At 45.0% G+C, this 5,364-nt stretch overlaps 1 pseudogene; it reads right to left on the minus strand.

Annotated features, from left to right (window-relative positions):
* Positions 1 to 2,683: 2,683 nt before the first annotated feature.
* On the minus strand, positions 2,684 to 4,663 carry LOC143934883 (heat shock protein HSP 90-beta pseudogene; annotated as a pseudogene).
* Positions 4,664 to 5,364: the final 701 nt, after the last annotated feature.

The raw sequence follows: 5,364 nt of genomic DNA on the forward strand, positions 1-5,364 counted from the left end.
GAGAAATGTAAAGTTATGCACTTGGGGGCTAAGAATATGCATGCATCATACATGCTAGGGGGAGTACAACTGGGGGAATCCATAGTGGAGAAGGATCTGGGGGTTTTGGTAGATCATAAGCTCAATAATAGCATGCAATGCCAAGCTGCGGTTTCCAAAGTGAGCAAAGTCCTTTCCTGTATTAAGAGAGGTATGTACTCCAGAGAGAGAGATATCATTTTGCCCCTGTTCAAATCATTAGTAAGACCTCATCTGGAATATGCAGTTCAGTTTTGGGCACCAGTTCTCAAAAAGGATATCGATGAACTGGAGAAAGTGCAGAGAAGGGCAACCAAACTGATAAGAGGCATGGAGGAACTCAGCTATGAACAGGGGTCAAGTCCTGGGGAAAAAAGTGTGGGAACTCCCACCCAAGATCCACCCCCCCCCCCACCACCAAAAAAAAAATGATACGCTCATATGCACGAATGCTTTTTCCCTTTTTGTGTGTATGAAGCTTAACTGTTAGTACATAAAAAACAATCCTCAATAAACATAAATACGGTAATTCTCTGAATAATCAGCATTCATTCAATTGTGCTTCCATGCAAATGTGAACATCATGTTCTGATCTTTATTGGGGAGTTTTATTTTTTATATAGAGTGTTTATGTGGTGAGTTTATACTTTTCATTGAACAGAGTTTGGATAACACAGGGTTAAAGGTAAAGGTCATAAATGACCTGCACATTATCTGGACAGAATTCTTGGGGAGATAGTGATGTGTTCCTGCTTAGGAGATGTATGTTAGCTTGGAAGGGGCTGCAAACTCTCCAGGGCTCCAACACACACTCGCTGCTATTCCAACCCTTCACATATTTCCACATAACTTTCCCTCCTGGCATTAAACTTTGCCAAGCATTGCGCTCAGCTTACCACCCCAAACTGATGTTCCTCCCTCAGCTCACCTCTCTCCCTGCATGTCCTGTGAGCAGAATAACTGTGCACCTCCTCTGGGTTCTCTCATCATATGGGGGGGGGGATGAGGAGACAAAAAAACAGGAGGGGCCGGCGGGGAGGAGCGCATCATGAGAGGTCTGACTAAATACAATCTCTTAGCAGCAAGGACCTGATCTACCCGTCAGCTAGCTGTGATTGACAGGTAGATCGAAGCGGAAGCTGTCATGGGGCCCCCTACTGGCAATGCCTGAATGGTCAGGTGTGTGGCACTTACTATTGCGAGCTGTGTCGGCGGCTGCTGGTGTAGCACCTGCCACACAGCTCGCATACTTCAAAGTCTTGCAGGACATGGTAGCTAACGGGAACTGAGTTCCTGTTGTGGAAAAAGTACAGGAACTCCGTTCCCATGGGTTCCCGCAGGACTTGAGCCCTGGCTATGAGGAAAGATTAGAGGAAGTGAATTTATTCACTCTTGATAAGAGGCGATTAAGGGGGGATATGATCAACATGTACAAATATATAAGGGGTCCATATAGGGAACTTGGTGTCGAGTTATTCACTTTACAGTCAACAAAGAGGACGAGGGGGCACTCTTTACGACTAGAGGAAAAGAGATTTCCTCTCCAAATACGGAAAGGTTTCTTCACAGTAAGAGCTGTGAAAATGTGGAATAGACTCCCTGCAGAGGTAGTTATGGCCAGCTCAGTGGATTGCTTTAAGAAAGGCCTGGATTATTTCCTAAGTGTACATAATATAACTGGGTACTAACATTTATAGGTAAAGTTGATCCGGGGAAAATCCGATTGCCTCTCGGGGGATCAGGAAGGAATTTTTTTCCCCTGATTTAGCAAATTGGATCATGCTCTGCTGGTTTTTTTTTTGCCTTCCTCTGGATCAACTGTGGGTATAGAATTGGGTATATAGGCTGGTATGATATTTATTATATATATATTTTCTTTTTTTGTGGTTGAACTGGATGGACTTGTGTCTTTTTTCAACCCGACTAACTATGTAACTTCCTGCCCAGGACAATTTTCAACTTTCAGTGCTGTCGCACTTTCAGTGACAATTGTGCGATCATAAACACTGTATCCAAACTACATTTTTATCATTTTCTTCCCACAAATAGAGCTTCTGTCTGGTGGTATTTGATCACCGTTGCGTTTTTTATTTTTCACCAATCAAACTAAGACCGAATTTTAAAATATATATATATATTTTTCTTTGTTTCTGTTACAAAATTTTGTTTTCTTCTTCACTGACGGGCACTGATGAGTCTGCACTAATGGACACTGATGAGGCGGCACTGATGAGGAGGCACTGATAAGGTGGCACTGATGAGGAGGCACTGATATATAAAATTTATGGGCACTGATAGGTGGCACTGATATGCAGCAATGATGGGTACTGATAGGCTACACGAGTATGCAGCACTGATGGGCACTGATAAGCAGCAATGATGGGCATTGATAGGTGGCACTGATGGGCACCAATAGGTAGCACTGATGGGCACTGATAGGCGGTACTGATGGGCACTGATAGGCGGCACTGGCTGGGCAGCACTGATGAGGAGCTACTGATGAGCATTACTGATTGGCATCTGAAGGGCACTGACAGGCATTACTTATGGGCACTGATTGGCACATTTATGGGCATTTTCAGTCCAGAGTCCCAGTAGTTAGCTCCCTGAGAACAACATACAGATAGAGGGGGCTGAAGGGAGTATAAAGACGGGGCCAAGTGCATTAATCCACTTCCTCCATGTGAGATGCATCTTCCTCACCCTCCAGAGGGGGATCTCCTCTGGGACAGCTGCAGTAGTTTCCTCAATTGCGGGTTCATTTTCGTGGATGTCCAACCCTAGTTTGATAACCCTGTAGATTCTGTTGGAATGTTTCTGAGGGCCGTCCAGGGAGAAGCCAGATGAGAGAAGTGCAGTCTCAAAAAGCAGCACTGCCAGATCCTTCACAGCCTTGTCATTCTTGTGAGCCTCTGCTTTCTGTCTCAGGGTCTCCAGAATGGGGTGCTCTGGGTTGATCTCCAGGTGTTTCTTGAACATCATGTAGCCCATGGTGAAATTATCCTGAAGAGCCTGGGCACAGACCCTCAAACCTGGTCTTGTTCTCCTCCATCTTTTTCTTCTCATCATCGTCTCCATGAAGCTCCAGGCCCTCCTTGGTTACAGACACCTGGGTCTTTCCATCAAACTCCTTTAGCTGCTGGACACAGTACTCGTTGATTGGTTCTGTCGTGTACGCCACCTCAAAGCCGCGTTTCCTCACTTGCTCCATGAAAGCAGAGTTGGCAACTTGTTCCTTGCTCTCCCCAGTGATGTAGTAGATGCTCTTCTGAGGATCCTTCATGCGAGAGACATATTCTGAAAATGAAGCTATGTCATCTCTGGTCTGAAAGGTGTGATACCTCAGGAGTTTGGACAGCTTCTTCCTGTTTGTAGAGTCTTCATGGATTGCAAGCTTCAGGTTCTTGGAAAAAAAGCCTCATTCTTCTTGTAGTTCTTCTTGTCATCTGCTAATTCAGAGAAGCGCTCCAGACATTTCTTCACAATGTTCTTACAGATGAGCTTTGGGATTTTACTCTGATGCAGCATCTCTCGGGAGATGTTCAGAGGAAGGTCCTCAGAGTCCATCACACCGCATATGAAGTTCAGGTACTCTGGGATCAGATTGTCACAACTGTCCATGATAAACACTCTGCGCACGTACAGCTTGATGTTCTTTTTCTTCTTGTTCTCAAACAGGTCAAAGGGAGCTGGGCGAGGGATGAAGAGAAGAGTGTGGAATTCCAACTGACCCTCCACAGAAAAGTGCTTCACAGCCAGATGGTCCTCTCTAGTCGTTGGTCAGGCTCTTGTAGAATTCTCCATACTCTTCCTGGCTGATGTCATCGGCATTGCAAGTCCAGATTGGTTTGGTCTTGTTCAGTTCATCCTGGTCGATGTATTTTTCTTTAAACTTCTTGGTCTTTCTTTTTATCCTTTGCCTCCTCTTCCTCCTTCACCAGCTTCTTCATCTTTTTTCTCCTCTTCCTTCTCCTCCTCCGCTTCATTGTCAATTATCTCCTTTTCCTTCTCCAGATAGAGTGTGATGGGATAGCCGATGAATTAAGAGTGTTTCTTCACCACCTCCTTTACCCTCTTCTCCTCCATGTACTCCACTTGGTCCTCCTTCAGGTTCAGGATGAATTTGGTGCTGCGGCCCATGGGTTCACCATGGTCGAACTTAACAGTGAAGGATCCGCCGGCAAAAGATTCCCAGGTGTAGTGCTCATCGCCATTGTGTTTAGTGATCACTACAACCTTCTCTGCCACCTGGTATGCAGAGAAGAAACCAACACCAAACTGGCCAATCATGGAGATGTCTGCTCCACCCTGCAGGGCCTCCATAAAGGCCTTGGTGCCAGACTTAGCGATGGTTCCTAGGTGGTTGATGAGGTTGACCTTTGTCATTTCAATGCCTGTAGCCACCAAGGTCAGGGTACGCTCAAGACAGTTGGGGTGATGTCAATTTTTCCTTTCCCCTGTCCAGCTTAGAGGGGTCTGTAAGGCTCCCATAGCGGATCTAGGGCATCAGAGGAATTGGAGATCAGCTCTCGCAGATTTCTTTGTTGGAGTAGAAGGTGTTGATGATTAAGGACATAAGCTGAGCAATCTCAGCTTGGAATGCAAAGGTCTCCACATCCTCCTCATCATGGACTTCTTCTGGCATCTTAATGGCTGGAAACTGCAATTCACCAGTAGACAGACCAACCGAATGAATGAAGAGTGGGTGGCTGCTCTCTACTTGTCCATGATGCAAAAAAGGAGGGGAATTTTGGGACTTTAAATGAAGCACAAGTATGTGCCTCCATCCCGGTAATCGGTACGTAATAGAGGAAGTTTGGGACTTTAAAATGAAGCACTTGGATAATGGAGGTAGGTTTTAACCATATTAAAAAAAAAAAATAATTTTTTATTGATTGTTCAGTAACAGATCATAAAAAATAATAAAGATCAAATTCATAAAGTATATAGGCGTAAGTACAGTAGAAGCATGACATCACCGACATCAGCAAGTACATCCACATAGTAGATATGCATCCATATCTGATACTCTTCAACACTGCTGTATCTTTTTGGTTTTGCCTGATATCGCATCCATGTCTATGCCGCCTCAGTTCCCGGGGAGGGATCTTGCCCATGGCCCACCCTACGCCCACTGCCGCACACTGCACTTTCCATCCGGATTGGTGAGTCTGCCCTGGCTAACCATTTACACGCATTAAATCCCCATTAATTTATTTTTATTTATATGGTTAGTATATTATATTATTTTTTATTCTATTCCATAGGAATTTTTTGGTCGCATCAGCTCCTGATGAGTGGGGAGACACCCACGAAACGCGTCGAGCTTTTGAAATGATGTCCCAG

The sequence above is a fragment of the Lithobates pipiens genome, unplaced genomic scaffold (genome assembly GCF_037356315.1).
Source record: "Lithobates pipiens isolate NorthernLeopardFrog02 unplaced genomic scaffold, aLitPip1_a1.2 Scaffold_28, whole genome shotgun sequence".
Lineage (NCBI taxonomy): Eukaryota > Metazoa > Chordata > Amphibia > Anura > Ranidae > Lithobates > Lithobates pipiens.